The following is a 19,331-nucleotide window of genomic DNA, read 5'->3' as shown; positions in this document are numbered from 1 at the left end:
TTTGTGTGTGACCATTTGCATGTGACCATTTGGATGTATATGTATATATAACATTATGTGTGTCTGTGCTCTATACTGCTAAAAAAAGCCCTGCCCCATTATAGAAGAAAGATATATGAGTTGATTGCGTGCCTCTGTGTACACCTCTGTTTTCCAGCCTCTATAATTAGCAGACATCAGATGGTGTTCCCTGCAGTCAGGGTCTATTTGTTATGTGTGTAACATAATATAGCTGTCTCCATTCATCATACACAGAGTCATCATCGATCTCAGCAGCTAAGGCAACATGAAAACTTACTTTACAACAACACTTGTGTCAGTGTGTGCACATGTGCTTGTTTATGTTTTTATATGAAATCGAGCAGGGGGCTTTGTCATGCTGCTACAAAGATATTGTATGGGTGTATTCATGTTGAGCGAATGTGATTCGAAGAGGCTGATATTCAGTTGCACAATAAGAGATTAATGGTACGGTAAAGTAGAACAGAAAGAAACAGGACCATACATTTATGAATGATACCCCATTTTTTTATTATTGTTTTATTAGTGTTCAACTAAAATGCTTGGAAGATAAATGTGTATAATCCAAACATTGCTCAGAGATGTTCTATTATCCAGATAAAGCTAATGGTTCTTCAAATCAAATTCAAATCAAATTCAAATTTTATTTGTCACGTACACAGTCATACACAGTACGATATGTAGTGAAATGCTTGGACAACTGCTCGTGACCTAAAGAAAACAAAAAAGGAAAAGGCTATGAATAAGATAGGAAATAAATATGAAAAATTAAAAAGGGTAATTTTAACTAGGAAGGAATAAAATATAAATTAAGGTTAAAAATGAAATAACTGTACAACACAAATTAGAATGAAGGGTAAATTTAACTGGGAAGAATAAGATAAAGATAAATATATAAATTAAAGTTGAAAATAAAATAACTGTACAACAAAATACACAATACACAATATAGAACTATATAAGAATGTATGAAGAAATCTAAATATAAATAAATATATACACAATAACAGCAGCTGTACAAGTATTAATCGGAAATGAAGAATATAGTGACCAGTGTTGTGCAAAACCAAAGTCCAGAAAGTCCAGTGTGTGTGTAAGAACTATATGTGTGGGTCAGTACTGTGTGGTGGTGTGATTGAGAGACCGTATCGCCTGCGGGAAGAAGCTCCTCCTCAGTCTCTCTGTGTTGGTCTTCAGGGAGCGGAATCGCTTTCCTGACCTCAACAGAGAGAACAGTCTGTTGTTGGGATGGCTGAGGTCCTTCACGATCTTCCTGGCCTTGGTCCAGCACCGCCTGCTGTAGATTGAGTGCAGGTCAGGGAGCTCGGAGCGGATGGTGCGCTCAGCTGACCGCACAACCCTCTGTAGAGCTCGTCTGTCCTGCATGGTGCTGTTCCCGAACCAGGTTAAGATGTTTCCCGCCAGGATGCTCTCTATGGTGCACGAGTAAAAGTTTCTGAGCACCTTGGAGGGCAGTTGGAAGTCTCTCAAGCGTCTGTGGTGGTAGAGACGCTGACGGGCCTTTTTCACCACGGTGTTGATGTGACAGGACCATGACAGGTCCTGCGTGATGTGAACTCCGAGGTATTTGAAGCTGTCCACTCTCTCCACTGGGCACTCGTTGATGACGGGGGTCTGGTAGTTCCTCTCCTGCTTAGTGCTGAAGTCCACTATCAGCTCCTTTGTCTTACTGACGTTTAGAAGGAGGTTGTTCCTCTGGCACCAGTTCTCCAGATTCCTAATCTCCTTCAGGTAGGCCGTCTCGTTGTTATCAGAGATCAGGCCCACCACGACGGTGTCGTCAGCAAACTTGATGATGGTGGTGGAGCTGGTAGTGGCCACACAGTCATATGTGTACAAAGAGTACAGCAGGGGGCTCAGAACACACCCCTGGGGGGCTCCAGTGCTGAGAGTGGTGGAGGCTGAGACATGTCCGCCCATCCTTACTGCCTGTGGTCTGCCAGTTAGGAAGTTGGAGATCCACTGACACATAGATGAGCTGAGTCCCAGATGCTCCAGCTTGGTGGTGAGTGTGGAGGGAATTATGGTGTTAAATGCAGAGCTGTAGTCTATGAAGAGCATTTTAACATAATTCCCCCTTCTAGTGTCCAAGTGAGTGAGTGATGTGTGGAGGAGATGAGAGATGGCATCGTCTGTGGAACGATTTGGACGGTAAGCGAACTGTAGTGGGTCCAGTGTGTCTGGTAGTGAAGAAATGATGAAGTCTCTGACCAGGCGTTCAAAGCACTTCATCACTACTGAGGTGAGGGCTACAGGGCGATAGTCATTGAGAGAAGCAGGGTGGGGTTTCTTCGGGACAGGAACAATGATGGACTCTTTGAAGCATGTGGGGATCACCGACTGAGATAAAGAGATGTTGAATATCTCAGTGAACACAGGAGCTAGCTGGTATGCACAGTCTCTTAGGATGCGACCTGGGATGCCGTCTGGTCCTGCTGCTTTCCTGGTGTTCACTCTCTTGAAGGCTCTCCTTACTTCATGCTCGGAGATGACGAGCACGTTTCCGGTGCTGGCAGTATCTTCCTGTCTGTAGCCGTTAGCGCCGCTAACACTAGCATTGTTGGAGACCTTAGCTGCAGCCTCGAAGCGAGCATAGAAAGTGTTCAGCTCGTCTGCCAGAGTCACGGCCGCGTTCATCATACCAGTTGTTGGTGCTTTATAGTCCGTTATTGTCCTTAGTCCCCGCCACAGGCTCCTAGAGTCACTCTGTTGGAGTTGTGACTCTAGTTTCCTCCCGTAGCGCTGCTTCGCCTCTTTCACCGCCCTCCGCACGTTATATGACGCGGCTTTGTACGGGTCCATGTCCCCCGTCATGAGTCCCGTGTTGTAGGCAGCGGTGCGGGATCTCAGAGCGTCGCGGATGGTTTTATCCACCCACGGCTTCTGGTTGGGAAACGTTGTGATAGTCTTTGTCTCCACGGTATCATCCGCTAGTTTCCCGATGAATCCCACAACCGCTTCCGTAAACACGTTGACGTCATCGTCGGAGCTGTTTCTGAACATGCCCCAGTCTGCGTCATCGAGTGCGTCCTGTAACGCGGCCACCGATTGATCCGTCCAGCGCGCGACCTTCCTCTGAACCGGAACTTCCTGTTTCAGCCTTTGTTTGTATTTTGGCATGAGGAAGATGGCGGCGTGATCAGATTTGCCAAACGGAGGGCGAGATTGTGCCTTGTAGCCGTCCTTGACCGTAGTGTAGCAGTGGTCCAGTGTCCTTTCACCCCTGGTGGGGCAGGTGATGTGTTGATAAAAGTTCGGCGCTGCGCGTTTGAGGTTGGCGCTATTAAAGTCCCCCGTCACAATAAGCGCAGCGTCCCGGTGTTGTGTCTGGTGCTGTGTGAGTGCCTCATGCAGCTCGCATAAGGCGGTGACCGTGTCCGCTTGTGGTGGAATATAAACGGCACTTACAATGACCGATGTAAATTCCCGAGGTAGATAAAAAGGACGACACATGATGGACAGTAGTTCCAGATTTGGTGTGCAGGAGCGTGTGAGAGGAACAACGTTCGCACTGTTGCACCAGTTGTTGTTCACCATTAAACACACGCCGCCTCCCCTTGACTTCCCCGAGTCCCGTGTCCTGTCCATGCGGTGAACCGAGAAGAACACGGCCGGCTGGATGGCGTGGTCCGGCACCGCTGGGTTCAGCCATGTCTCGGTGAAGCAGAGGAGATTGCAGTCCCGAATGTCTCTCTGGAACTTTATCCTGGCCCTGAGGTCGTCAAGCTTGTTCTCCAGTGACTGGACGTTGGCGAGCAGGATGCTAGGCAGAGGTGTGCGGTGTGCACGAGCTCTCAGCCTGTTCCTGACGCCGGCTCGCTTCCCTCTAGGCCGCCGCCGCTTCCCTTTGTTCTCCCTCGAGATCTCACTCGGCCAGCTCGGATCCGGAGTTAAAAACTTCGAATTGTGAGTACATTGTATACCAATAGAAACAAGAGTGTCACTGTCATACCTAATGTACCCAATGGTGATGATTTTGCCGATTTAGAAACGCTGAAAACTAACTTAAAAAACAAAGACAAAGAAAAAGTGGTCGGAGCAGTCGTGACGGCAGCCGACCTCACCGGCGCCATCATATTTCACATGAAGTGTGACAAGTAGGGTTGTAGAATAAGTAAAGGGGGATGAACACAAATGAAGGGGAGAACAAAGAAGAGAAGTGAAAAAGGCAGAAGTGTCATAAATGTTTTTAGTTGGATTCACATTCACATTGTTGCATAATATGGCATGATAATCCGAAGAAATTTGAAAGAATCAAGAAAAAAAATATTGTGGTGAGCTCAGACAAGGAGGAAACAGAGGTGTCCTTTGGTCTTGCTTCCCGCGAGTTAGCCAGGGAGCACAGCCGTTTATTAGCATTCACAGAAACACAACAACAACAAAAACGCGCTCTCTCCACCCAGAAACGCACAGTCGCCGAGAGAGCGCGTCACCTGTAATCATGGCAACATAACTGTGCCGCCTGGAACAACAGAACATAGCTGTCAAACCCCAAACAGCCCTGACCCGCTACAATATATATTTTAAAGTGTATTTGATCACTTATCACAAAGAGGAAATCTGTCAAATGCTTGTTTAAAAATTGCATTAGTCATAAATTAGGGAAATAATAAACTGAGCTCACATTTTTATACCAAAATTTGAACTTCTCAGAAATGAAGCAACGATAATATTCAAAATTACATTCATTTTGACTGATCCCATAACATTCAGCATAATATTCAACAATTATTCAATTTTCTGTTCAGGAATGCAAGTAAACTATAATTTGGCATCTCAATCAAAAACTAATAATGTGCATTGCTATTTTTTCTGCTTTTTTGTCCTCATTACTCATTCACTTGAGTTCATACATGAGCTGAAGTGATTGAATTAACCTACTCAGTAGTTTGATGTAATAATTCCTAATGGCATGCCGAAAGTAAAATGATTTACTTGATGGATATTGTTTCTAAACACTGTAGCTTCTTTCTATTCAACAATATATATCTTCAGCGATGTCAGAGAAATTGCTGTTAATGTATTCCAGCATTAATATTTATCAAGTGTAATCTGCCATCTTACTGTATTCCCCTGAATACTTTATACTCACATCAGCGACTTTATCTCAATGTCCTCTCTCTAGTATTGCCATGAATGACGCAGTATTGTCTAATCTGAACATAGAAATTGAAGTACAGTGGTCCCTCATTTATCGCGGGAGTTGCGTTCCAAAAATAACCCGCGATAGGTGAAATCTGCAAAGTACCCAACTTTATTTTTCACGATTATTATAGATGTTTTAGGCGCGTAAAACCCCTCACTACACACTTTATACACTTTTCTCAGAAAGGCACAAACATTTTCTCTCTTGTTTAAACACTCTCAATGTTCAAACCTTTGTAGAAAAATAAGTCCAGTATTATAGAATGAAACCAAACAACATTTCGTCGCATCCTGTACAGGAGACTCGGCACAAGATTGATTGACAATGGTCTACAGCCACTCGGGACGCAGAACACAATGCGCTATAATAAAAAAAAAAAAGGTGAGGGACCACTGTACATGTTATTAACCTTGTCTCACGAAGTCCCTTAGTAAAATTTTCTTAGTAGGTATAAAGCCAATTTAAGTCACTTGAGTGATAACAGTTTGCTTATGCGTGTCTTTTTAGCAACACACTGTGTGCTTTGGCTGTATGTGATTTTCTGCTATTGTGTCTCTGAGTCATCATGTGCACCTTTTTACATAGCTTTCATACTTTTACCCCCAAATGTTTCTCCTTTACTTTATTTTGAATAGATATTGATGTTTTGTGTTTCTGTGAAGGCCGAGGTATATTTGTGTATTTGCAAGTTTGTGTGCTTGAGCTGTATGAATATATTGCTTTACATGAAAGCAAACAGCAGGTTGCCCTCACATTTTCTAAAGAGCATGCATGCTCTTATTTTGATATTGACAGTTGCCACACTTTTACTGTGAAGTTTGTTTGTTTGCATTCAGGGAGAGCATGTTGAATAAGAAGTATCCCCCCCCCCCCCCCCGAAAAAAAAAATCTCCTTAAGAACCTTAGGTCTACTGCTTGTTTTGTGAACTGATACAGAACCATAGTAAGGAATAGAAAAAGAAATAAGCCTAGGAGGAAAAATAAGGTGCAGGAGAAAATGCTGTGATAAGGGAGTATATTGCAAAGTTAATTTAAAAAAAGCTACAAATGTCGCTTTATCTTACGCTGTTTAGCACCTGCTGGGCAGTACAAATCATCAGATTTTTCCTGGATACATAACAGAAATTTTGTTGCATCTAATTTAAAGAGAAAACATTTCCCCCAAATGCAAAGGCTAAAATGCACCTGATGACAAATTTCCTTTTCAAAAGTTTTTTCTAGTAGACAGTCATTCCAAAGTTTGAATTGTGCAATGACATACCCCACAACTTCTCATAGAATCGAAGCGATCACTGAATAAATATCCATAACTTTCCATGACACAGCATGCCCAAACCTAACCATAAAAAAACTACCATGAATAAATAAATATGCAATTCTAATGCCTTTACTCAGTTATATAAGCTGGCCCTAATGATTACATACTGGAATAAGCTTCCTTTGAAATCATAAACATATCACATTATTAATTGTTATACATGATATTTGGTCATCTTGTCTCTTTTCGACAGTCTGCAAGTATGTAATAGTTCAAATCACACCCATTCACAACCTTTGTAAATACAAATCATTTGACCGTGTTGTTTGTGTATTTATTTATTGGCACGTGGCTATAGTAGTACTAAAAGCTTAAAAGCTCATTAAAGACAAAAGAACAGCAAAGTTATTAGCATACATTTTGTTTAAAAAAAACAACCAAAAAATATTCTCATGGGGTAGCTCCACATTTTTGATTTGACAGATTTTTACGCCAGATGTGTACAGGATATGTTATCCTGCGAAATTATAATGCAAATCTAAGACACTTTGAACATTTTCATGATGTGAAATACATCTCTTGCTCTGACAACACTGCTTGTTTTAGCTTGTATTTGCTCTGCAGAATAAAATGCAATGTAAATATAGAAAAATCCATAAATATCTATGCAGCTGAAAACATCAGTATTCTTAGTGCTGTTTAGTGGACTTTTTAATGCTTATGTATGCACAACCATCAGGGTTCTGTCACTGGAGTTTTCCAGAGTGTTCCAAAATAGATGTCTGCAATTAATGCAGATAGTGATGCAGTTCATCATTTATTATTTTGCTAATATTTCTCAACTGCGGATAACTTTTTTTTTTTTGTCAGAACAAAACTTTTTATTAAATACATACCATCCCTTTTCTCTAGCAAGGTGCTTCCAATCTATGAAATGTAAATGAATGGTCAAGAAATGCACAGATACGGTAAATTAGGATTTGGTTTAAGTTTATTTAGCCAACTGAACTTAAATGAGTAGTCAGCTGTAGGAAGTTCTGCAATAAAAAAACAAACAAAAAAACCTCCTTAGACAAAGAAGATTCAAGTGTTGGCAACCATGGTAGGAGATTGCTACATTAATTAATACTCAGAGGTTTTGTATAGTTTGGGCGATACAGTATTTCTACAAGCCATCAAAAAGAAGGGAAGAGTTAGAAAAAAAAACTCACAAAAGTGGGGCCACAAAAACAGGGGAGAAAATCGAAAATAGAGCCTGAAATTGTGGGATCAGTGGGAGGCTTCAGCTCAGATATGTGTTTAGCTGTTCACCAGAAAAAGTCTAGGATTTGAAGAGGAAAAATATTTGATTGTGATAAAGAATAAATTTCAATCAGAACTGTGACAGATTTATTTTTCACTAAACGGTTTGTTCCCATAATATGAGCCCAATTTTCAACACAAGTGTTTGGTGTCCAAAAGACAGTTTGATAATCCACAAAAGTAAATAAATACTGCAAATATGAAAAGTTTAATAGCTTTTTCAATTTTAGAAAAAAATATATGATATAAAGAAATGTAAAAGAACAGAGGAAAAGGATGAAGATGACATCCCTCCCACACAATTATGCCTTGCTCAAAACATCACATCTTTACACACAAACATTTTGCATAATCGAGGCCATCCCCCAGCAGTGCATTGTCAGAGCAGTAAATGGAACATTGTGACTCCAAGTGAGAGCTAAATACAGAAAACTGCATATAAACCACACACTAACAGAAAGAGAGACATGGGGAGAAAGTAGATTGGGGGGGTGGGTTGTATAAGCTGAGTGCAAGAAAGAGAAACATAATCGCTGAGAGAGGAAGGGAAGGAATAGAAAAAAGAGGGAAAGGAGGTCACAGTGAAGTAAAGAAGTGAGAGGGAGGCAAAGAGACACATGCAGGTATAAAGAACAACTTCAGAAAGACTGAAAATACCAGATCTAACTATGCCAAGTTTAACATCCCAACATGAATTGCAATTTTTGGCATGTTGTTTGTAGACCTCTGATTGTGTTTCACATTTTTATTGGGAAGGACAAATGTAAGGACAGTGTATTTTTGTTACACCTGCCTTACAGGTAAATAGATTACTGTGTAGGCTGAGTGTGAGGTCAGATAAATCAGCATTGCTCACAAATTTGGCAAAATAAACCTTTCGGCAAACTTATTTAGATTTGTTTTTAAGCCAGGTTTTAATGATGTGCTCAGAGATTTTGGGGGAGAAACAGTTGGAAGTTATGCTGTTTGTGTGTGTGGGGGGTGTATGTGCACGTGCACAATTGCAGGTCATGATCATAAACCAGAAGAACAAATGAGGAAGAAAATAACACCTAGAGTACACCTAAACCATCAGCACACATTCCCAGTGTTTGAGTACTTCCCAGCATACTTGTATGGTGTACCCAGTACATATAAAGGCTGTGTGGGCACAGAATGAGGCCCGTAACAGATTAATGGTTAATCCAGGTGCCAGCCATGCTTGGAAGACACCAGACACATTAGTTTGTATGCATTCTGACAGTGTAGAGCTGCATAGTGTAGGACACTTCATTTGCTGCTTCCACTTAATTTATGCTGAGCAATTAATCAAAAATTAATTAAACCCAACATTCAGAATTAGTAATCTATGTGATCTGACTAATCTAAGTACTTCTGTTTTCTTTGTTAATGTTTTCCTCAGTGGATATGTTGTCATGTGACTCCACCCCATCCAGCTTGTGTCACGGAAGCAATATGAAAAAAAGCACTGAGCCTAAACCACAAGTCAAACAGCTTATACTAAACAAAAATGCAACATATTTGAACACATTTTGCAAAGATGAGTGTGACATGAATGAGGACCCGCACACACAGTTCGCATGTTACTACACGTTTTATTTGTTTGTGGTTTTTTCCAACACTCGGTCGGGTATGGGTGTGTGTCAGTCACACACACAACCACAGCTCAGGTCCTGGCACATCGTTCATAGGGGAGACATGATCAACTGATGGAGCTCAGGTGTGTGTCAGCCTCCTCCTCCCCTGCAGCTGAGCCACAAACCACAACCCGCCACAACGACATTGAGCAAAAAGAAATTAAATGTAAAACCTGTGGAAAAAAACAGTTTTACTAATCAAAGGTAATACCATTAATCTGTTTCAGCATCTGGAGCACAATCATATTAGCAAAAAATATCCTAGCTTTAATAGCTGAGCAAATTTAAAGTACAAAATGTCCTTTTACTTCCCTCCTGAATCTAAAACTCGGTGTTTATTAGACTAAAAGTCAAAGGCTTTGGGATGATGTTAAAAGTAGCTTTCGGGGGTGCTTCGTGGTGTTTTGGTGTTTTTCAACTTTTAGTCCTTCTGTATTTCACTCTTTCTATTTTACATCCACAAAGATCTTTCTCTAGTGACACACAGATACATGACTGCATCCGTTCACATACACACTCAAACACTGACTCTTGCCAGTAGGTCCTATAATTGTCCCCACAGGGACCCCATGAGGACCTATCACCACCACGGGAGGCACACAGAAAACTTCATTTATTCTGTTCTTGCTGTCCCTCTCTTTTTGATTCAGCTTTTCTTTTATGTGCCTCTGTTCCCTTTTATTAGGCCTTTCTCTCTCTTCCCCCTGTCTATGACATTTCTTTCTCTCTGCCACTGTACCCTTCTTGCTACGTCGGTTCTTGGTCTGTATTTCTCTCTCAATCCTGTACTGATGCTAGCTCCCCAGAGACAGGCATAGTTAGATGTAGTAGACTGCCTGGATAGGGCTTCACTTCCTGGGAAGGAAAAAAAAAAAACCTGCACACACAGTGGAGATCTATATGTAAAAGGAGTTAGGTAAGATGTAGGAACAGTCATGTCATATGGAGCAAAACCTATTAAAAAAACAAAAGAACTGGAAAAGAGATGTGTGAGATTGAAAAATAGGAACGATGATATAAAATGACAACAAAAAAGTTCAAAGCAGCAATCATTAAAGAACTCCAGTCTTCCATGTCCTGTACTGCAGCTTCAAGGAATGCTGAAACATACAGGGGATGGGTGCCATAACTTTATTTTTTGCTGTTTGTCAGTTTTAGATTTATTACTCCTTCTTTCTGCCTCATACTTTCTCTGTGGTTCTCCTCTGGGGACCTGAGCTAGCTGAAACTTCTCCAACTCTGGCGCTGTAATTGAATAGCAGAGAGTTCTAATGGAGCATTAGGCTGTTCCTGTCTTGGCAGGACCTATTGATTTTGACTTTGCAGCATTGTAAACAGTCTCAGATAAATATAACTGAACGGATGCAGACCTTAGTATAAACTATGATTCTGAGGCTGTTGCTGTGGAACTGTTGCACTGTGGCTGGTATCACACGGTTTTGCTTGACGTTGATAGCATGTGACTTACGAGAGCTCAGGCTCACAACTTTCTCAGAAGAATAAATGCATGTAAAGTTCTATTCCTTTGTTTTTGTGTTTACATCTTTTGTTTATAATTAAGAAAATGTTTCAAAGCTCAGCTGTCAAGTACACTTGATTTTAATTGCAATCACCTGAAGCACATGGTGTAGGTTGGTTTCTTTATAGTTTTTCATTATGCTATTTTATTTGGGATAGAGCTCGGCATGCCTTTATGTCTACAGCGCTATTTATCTTTGTTCATTGTCGTTCCATCAAAGGGTGACCTTTCATTGAAATGAGTAAATGAATAAAATAAAACATGATAAAAATTGGACACACTGTCAAGTACAATAGCTAGAAATATTGTATTTGAATTGTTTGTGATGTGGGTCATTGAAAGTGCACAGCAGAGAGAGACTGATGCAATTTAAGGGATATTAGACACTGTCAGTATTTCATTATGCACAGCATAGCAATAGCAATATATTTTTTTAAAAAATTCAGAACATATTTGACTAACTTTACAAGGTCCTTAAATTTTGTTAGGCTAGAACAGTCGCTCTCAAACTGTGAGGCAAGCCCCGTGTTAACCGGCATAGAGTCACTGCAAGATGTGCTCTTATATTCGATTCTATGTTTGTGTCTGTCCTGTCTGCGCAAATGTCCAAATTCCTGTGTGTCCATTGTATAAGTCTCTGATACATATGTGTGTCCCAGATGTGGTCATGACCCATGTAAAAATAGACTCCATTAACATTTAATAGCATTTTTTAGAATGTCAGAAGAATGAAAGTCACATTGGCCCTAGAGACGAGAGAGGAAACGAGACAAAATGAATGAGAATATTAATCCCTTGCTCTTAAAGTCTCAGGAAGAGACTGAACAGGGTGATCCGAAGGGCCAGCTCTGTTCTAGGATGCCCTCTGGACCCAGTGGAGGTGGTGAGTGACAGGAGAATGGCGGCTAAGCTGTCATCACTGTTGGACAACATCTCCCACCCCATGCAGCAGACTGTGACAGCACTGAGCAGCTCCTTCAGTGGGAGACTGCGGCACCCACGGTGTGGGACGGAGAGATTTCGCAGGTCTTTCCTCCCCACTGCTGTCAGACTCCACAACAAAGACTTTAACTGAACAAACACACACATCCACACATGTGCAATAACACTAAGTGCAATAATCTTTTCTGGCATCGTTGTATTTTTACTCAGTTGTATATAGCATTCGTATTCTATTTTTATCTTATTGTATATTTTTTATTCTATTTTATTCTACTGTATATAGTATATTATTTTATTCTATTCTGTACAGCTGTGTACTGTATTTATTCTTATTGTATTCTAATTTTTGTGTCATAACTTTTGCACTGTCCACTTCCTGCTGTGACAAAACAAATTTCCCACGTGTGGGACTAATAAAGGTTATCTTATCTTATCTTATCTTATCTTATCTTAAAGACCATTCAATTCCTCCCTCAAGCTGCTGTCTCAGAGGTCACATCATCTAAAAGCCACAACAAATCCCCTCATCACAAAACTTGACTGAAGAGAAAGGGCACATCATGCCATACCATGTTAAATCTAAGAATTTTAATAATGCTGTCATTAAAATAAAAATCGCTTGACCTAAAGTCCATCAAAATACTCTTCCAAGTTTCTTGTCAAGTTGTACCTCTGCCTTTGGCAGCAAACCAAAAACCCTGCATTAGCCAACAAGATGGTGTTGTAGCATCCAAATGCTTTATCCTACATATTTATATGGACAACATCAAAGTGAATTAAACTAACTCAGCATAGAACTTTTAATTTGTGTGCAGAGTACTGAGCTCTACTGCACTTTCATAGCCACGAAAACTGCAAGGATGAATATAATTTAATTTAAAAAAAAGCCTGCTAAGGAGATTAGTGTAATAATATTGGCCTATATTATTGAAACCTTGACACAATGTAAAAAGGAGAAAATAAGACTGGGATATTTTCCTAAGCCTTTCCTTTCTAAATCTGACTCAACATGCTAACTCTAGTGCTAATGTTGAAAAAGCAATACCTTCTCTTGAACAACTCATTTCCTTATAACCAGTCCTGGCTCAAGGCAGCACATCCCTCGACATCCATAATTGCTGCATTGCTGGCATAAAGACAGTAGTAACTATTGAGCACAAGGCTATCAACTCTGTGCCAGCACTCCAGTTAACATCTGATTTAGTGAACTACACACACTCAGGGTCATTCATAGCTGGCCGGGCATCTTCTTGAGTGCTGTTTTATTTTCGATTTCATTACCTAAATCTAAAGTTAGCCCCATTTAGCACTGTGCTTTTTCTATCCTTCAGTAACAACCATGACCTCAGATATATTATGGCAGCCATAATTTATGCAAAAAGAAGAATCGCAATGCTTCACTTTAAAGCATGAAGAGCTGATATTTCTCTGTATTTTCAACTTTGAATACCCTCCAATCTTGGTTTCTGAGTAGTAATTGGCATAGTGATCAGGCGAGCAGATAGCTTTGTACAGTCAAATTTATCTTTTAGCCCATAGCTATTTTCAATGATAGCATCAGTGGAAAATGAGGGCCTATATTAGGTAAAGGGACAGCCAAGATAGAGATGTTTCATTCTCAACCACGGAGTGCCCGTTTACTGAAGTGTTTTAAAGCATGTGTTGAGTGTAATCACCAGGTCATGTAGACTGCATAATCTGTCATGAGAGGAATTTAACTTCATGTGGCATGAATACAGCATGGTCACTTTTAAGTAAAGCGGTTGGTTTGGTATGGCCAAATCCTGTTAGCAATATCCACTCCCTTACGTCTTCTTTAAAATATGTTATAGATTCTGCTTAGCCAGTTATCATTCAGCACATACATATATACACACTTTTTAAAGTATATATACAATAAGTATGAAATTTAGTCTTCATAAAAAACTCCATTTACACACACTTCCACATGTATACAGACATATCTGCCTATACACTCAACTACCATTCATTCATATTTTCTATTTTGATGTGCTTGTGCTAAAATTACTCTCTGGCCTACCACTGTTAAAATATACCTAACTGACAGTCATTGTGTTTACGCACACCCAAGCACACACCTTGGAACCTACAGGTATTATGTTTTCACACATTGTTTCCATGGGAACACTCCACCGTGTGAAATTAATTAAGGGTGGACATTTGAATTAATTAACTAGGAGTGTGGCATTACACTTCTCTGGCCCTATGACATTAAACACACACTCACACTCACATACACACACAATCTTGCAGTAAGAAGACACACAGATTCAATTTAATTACCAGTGTGCAGATCACTGGTACAATGTGGATCATCCCAAATTACATATTGTACTATGGCTGCATGTGTGTGTATGTAACATTAATGTGAGTACAACAGTATGTGCTAACTTAGCTGAAGTGGCAGGCAGCTAATACTGAAGCACACAAATTTCCAGAAGCTAATATTCGACCAAATACCTGTGTTTTCAGTTTAAAATGGGCACAATTCCCCCACCCACTGGCTTGAAAGGCAGCTTTCTGCTCTGCACTGGAGCATAGGCAGCTCTAGTCAGTTGGAATTCATTGACGTTACAATTGTGACCCAGTTTCCCAGCAAAACAACACAAAAATAAATAAAAACTTTTGTCTCACTCGTGCAGAATAGCCAATTGTCCACCAGTGAATCTGCATACTCATCATAATCAAACTGAATATTGTTCCATGAAATTCAACGATGTGTTCACATTAGGCAAGTTCTCTGCAGGTCTGGTTTTGCTTTTACACAGAAGTAAATATCATTCATGCAAGCTATGTAAGCTATACTTATTATACACCACTGTGACGCCTTTATTCCGTAGCTAAATAGGTCATGAGCTGCCTATAGCAAAGTCCTGTCCTGTCCTGGGCAGACCCATTTAATCTTAAAACCACTATAGTAGCATGCTTTATTTCTATGTGCAAGAAGGGGAATAAAGTTAATAATATTTTGCTAAGAACTTATTACAGGTGGCAAATTTCCTGTCATGATAAAAAACAGCCTCAGGATGAGTAATACAAATGCATGGGCAGAAACCTTAATGTAAACTGAAGGGACAGCAGTTAATGCTTAAGGTCTAGTGAGTAATTCAAGAAAATAAATACATTCAAGATATTTAAGTGTCAATGTGTGTGTGAATGGGTGGATGACTGGCTGTGTAAAGCGCTTTGGGGTCCTTAGGGACTAGTAAAAGCGCTATACAAATACAGGCCAGGCCATATTTAGACTCTGGTGTGTCTTTTCCCTGCCTTCAAAGCAGTAAAACTTCTTTTTGCTGTTTTGTTGTTTTAGGGATTGTTGGTTTGTTGCAATTCTCCAGTACAAAGATTTGTTAGATGAGGGAGTATGTGTGCAGTTTTCCTGAAGTCTGTTCGCCAAGTTATTTATCTAAGCTGGTGTTATCTACTATTCATTTCTTATGTGATCTTTCCATATTGCCCCAAAAATTCTTAACGTGTAGAATCGATGCTGTCAACAATTTCTTGTTTGTGCTTTTAGCAAAGTATATACATAAAAAATGTAAACATTCTGAGGAACTTCAGACAACCTTTCAGAAAAGACTGAATACATACATAATCAAATAGATATAACAGAATTGCACACTGAATGGGGAAAAGTTATGGCCAACCATATATGTCTCATTTGAAGCAGGTCTAATCCAATCCCCAGAATAGCTGCAGTCTTTCTTTTCGACTCTACCGACCTCAGTGCTTAGATAAGGTAATTTAAGCTACTTTAGATTTAATTTTTAATTTAATTAAGGAATGAAGACGTAGATAGACAGACAGACAGACTGATAGACAGACAGACAGACAAACAGATCTGGAGCCAGCGCAGTAACACAGCAATAGATCTGCCACTAAGACAATCCCTGTGCTGTACTCAAATGCCAAACTGGTACAACTGAGGTGATAACTGAAGAGCCTGTTTTCCCTTAAGATGTTGGAACTTGGCAGAACTGTAAAACAGGAAAGCCAATTATCATAGCAAAACAATGGAAAAATTCTAGGAGTATGAGGCTCTAAAGATGGCGTTTGGGAAATTCAGTATTCCAGCCAACAATAAATTGTCTGTAATTAAACTGGCGATTCATAGCTTAGCCAGAGGATTGTTCCATATGCTACAAACCTGAATTCTGAAATTACAACACACAGGATAATAAATGAAAATGCCCTTAAACTTTAATCCAAGGGCCAAATATGAGACACTTGGAAATTGAATTCAGTGAAATTCACTGTGTGTGTGTGTGTGTGTGTGTGTGTTCATTTATTTTTTATTTTCTTCAATAAACAATGTTACAATATTGTTTATTGTCATATTTTTACCCTAAAACCCTCTAAGTCCATGATCACTGAATCATTTCTTTGACAGAGAATTACTTGAAAACACTTGACTACACATTAACTATTATTGGCAAACATAACGTATCAAAATCCAGGTGGGGTGTTGACAAAGCAACTGGTAAACATAATATGATTTCTCAGAGACACTAGTATGAAAGCGTTGGCTTGCCTGTTCCTGTTGCCTGTTTTATTAAACTTGATGCGCTATCTCCTCTGCATCATCAAGGTTTTCATTCCTAACGTGCTAAAGGTATTATTAAAAAGATTTTCACACTGCTCTCCTCCTTCTCTACAAATATGTTGGTGGTCAATAAGAGAAAATTTCTGTTACAATGATAAATCACAGAAGTTTATCTGTTTGCTAGTTGTAGCTCTGCTTCCACACAGGGCACCGCTCCTAGCTAATCTAAGAGCTGTGAAAGCAGAGCCAACTACACCCTGTCTAGCATCAGTCTCCGGCCAAAGACCTGGGTTTTATCCACAATACACATGTACAGGCACCCTTAAAAAGCTGCTGGAAGGTTCTAGTCATTGTTAATGTGGGACTGACAAACTTGTGAAATGGAGACACGCTACGGTTTCCAGTGGGATCCAAAGCAAGCGTGCTTCATGCAAAAATAGGAATGGATGCAAACAAGCAAAAAGCTTTATGACAGAGCACTGTTTGAGCTGAAAGGAGAGGGATCAGTTTACTTTGGTGTATTTTAATTGATGTCTATTTTTTGGTTTGACTAAGTACCCACTGCTTGTCCTGATAAACGGTAATGCATAAACAGTTGTTAAGACATACAGGACAACTGCTGGTTAGATCTCCAGGAAGATAAAGACCCAGATTACTGTGTGTGATATGCTGTAGAGTAAAACTATATAAACCAAAAACTTATAGGCAGTCCTAATATAAAGAGAGCAAAGACTTAAACTAGAGAGAGAGATAGAGAGGGACAACTTCATCTGTTAGGACTGGATTTCATGCAGTCTTATCTATCCACCCATCCATCCATCCATCCATCCATCTATCCACCCACATGGAAGTTATGTACAACCTCTGATGCACTTAAAATTATTCAGTTCCTTATTTTTTTTAAAAAAAAAATTCTGTTTAGATGTCAAAGAGTAGTGAATGCAGAGTCACGGTGTAAAGAAAATAAAGACTAGAAACAAAGTAACACAACAAAGGGAATTAAAAGTAAGGGCTAAACATTACATAGAGATCAAGGCAATATACACTCAACAAAAATATAAACGCAACACCTTTGTTACTGCTCCCATTCCCCATGGGATGGACGTAGAGACCTAGAATTCATTCCAGATACACAATATAACCATCCCTCCCAAACAGTGGTCACAAATCAGTCCAAATGTGTGGTAGTGGGCACATCTGCTATATTGAGATAATCCATCCCACCTCACAGGTGTGCCACATCAGGATGCTGATCTGACATCATGAGTAGTGCACAGGTGTACCTCAGACTGCCCACAACAAAAGGCCACCCTGGAATGTGCAGTTTTGTCTCACAACAAAATGCCACAGATGCCACAAGCAATGAGGGAGCGTGCAATTGGCATGCTGACAGCAGGAATGTCAACCAGATCTGTCGCCCGTGCATTGAATGTTCATTTCTCAACCATAAGCCGTCTCCACAGGCGTTTCAGAGAATATGGCAGCACATCCAACCGGCCTCACAACCGCAGACCTCGTGTAACCACACCAGCCCAGGACCTCCACATCCAGCAGGTTCACCTCCAAGATCGTCTGAGACCAGCCACCCAGACAGCTGCTGGAACAATTGGTTTGCACAACCAAACAATTTCTGCACAAACTGTCAGAAACCGTCTCAGGGACGCTCAACTGCATGCCCGTCGTCCTCATCGGGGTCTTGACCTGACTCCAGCTCGTCGCCGTAACAGACTTGTGTGGGCAAATGCTCACATTCGATGGCGTCTGGCACGTTGGAGAGGTGTGCGCTTCATGGATGAATCATGGTTCACATTGTTCAGGGCAGATGACAGCTGAGAATGTCCCAGTTCTTGCATGGCCAGCATACTCACCGGACATGTCACCCATTGAGCATGTTCGGGATGTGCTTGACCGGCGTATACGACAGCGTGTACCAGTTCCCACGAATATCCAACAACCTCGCACAGCCATTGAAGTGGAGTGGACCAACATTCCACAGGCCACAATTGACAATCTGATAGACTCCATGCGACGATGTGTTGCACTGCATGAGGCAAATGGTGGTCACACCAGATACTGACCGGTTCTGGGTCCCCAGACCCCCAATAGCGCAAAAAACTGCACATTCCAGGGTGGCCTTTTGTTGTGGGCAGTCTGAGGTACACCTGTGCACTACTCATGATGTCAGATCAGCATCCTGATGTGGCACACCTGTGAGGTGGGATGGATTATCTCAATATAGCAGATGTGCCCACTACCACACATTTGGACTGATTTGTGACCACTGTTTGGGAGGGATGGTTATATTGTGTATCTGGAATGAATTCTAGGTCTCTACGTCCATCCCATGGGGAATGGGAGCAGTAACAAAGGTGTTGCGTTTATATTTTTGTTGAGTGTATATCAAAGGAATAAATAAGCTGAAGCTTGTCACTAGACAACTTTAAAATTAAGTGATGAGAGAACAGCTAAAGTTGGAGAACAGTAAGAAGAAAATAAAAAAGACAGATAAAAGAAATGTGTCTTTGTATGTATCCTTTATTCCGTTTGTCCTATTTCGGCTTTCTTACCTTTGGGTCATTGTTACTGAATTTCTTTAATATCCCATCATTTACACGGGAAGTACAACTGAATACTAAGCACAAGAGATAATTTGTCATCAAAATAAAACAGGAAATGAACTTGACACAGACAGAGGGAAAAACACAGAGATGAGACTAGGACATGAAAGGGAACCAACATCGTCAAACAAGAAACCAAGAACTAGAACTATAGTTCTTGAAGCACTAGGAAATACTGAACTCAGAACAGTATTATACAGAGCATGAACTTAAATGATAAAAAAGCCCTCCAAAAATCAAAATGCCACGTCAAAGACCTGGATCATGACAAAAGCAGCACAATGTTGTACTGTATTTGTATTT

The 19,331-nt window shown here is 40.5% G+C and overlaps 2 protein-coding genes across 3 annotated transcripts in view; one reads left to right on the top strand and one right to left on the bottom strand.

Annotated features, from left to right (window-relative positions):
• The window catches only part of LOC309708639 (uncharacterized protein), a gene marked incomplete at its 3' end in the record, with an annotated part of 227,642 nt that extends 224,542 nt beyond the window's left edge, over positions 1–3,100 (bottom strand). The window contains exon 1 of the mRNA XM_082536867.1: positions 3,044–3,100. The remainder of the gene's footprint in view (positions 1–3,043) is intronic.
• LOC309708419 (zeta-sarcoglycan-like) overlaps positions 1–19,331 on the top strand; it is a 370,409-nt gene that overhangs the window by 247,329 nt on the left and 103,749 nt on the right. The gene's annotated exons all lie outside the window — the stretch shown is intronic.

This window comes from Aulonocara stuartgranti, assembly GCF_965226115.1.
Source record: "Aulonocara stuartgranti genome assembly, chromosome: 6".
NCBI classification, from domain to species: domain Eukaryota; kingdom Metazoa; phylum Chordata; class Actinopteri; order Cichliformes; family Cichlidae; genus Aulonocara; species Aulonocara stuartgranti.
This window is presented reverse-complemented; position numbering and strand designations above follow the sequence as displayed.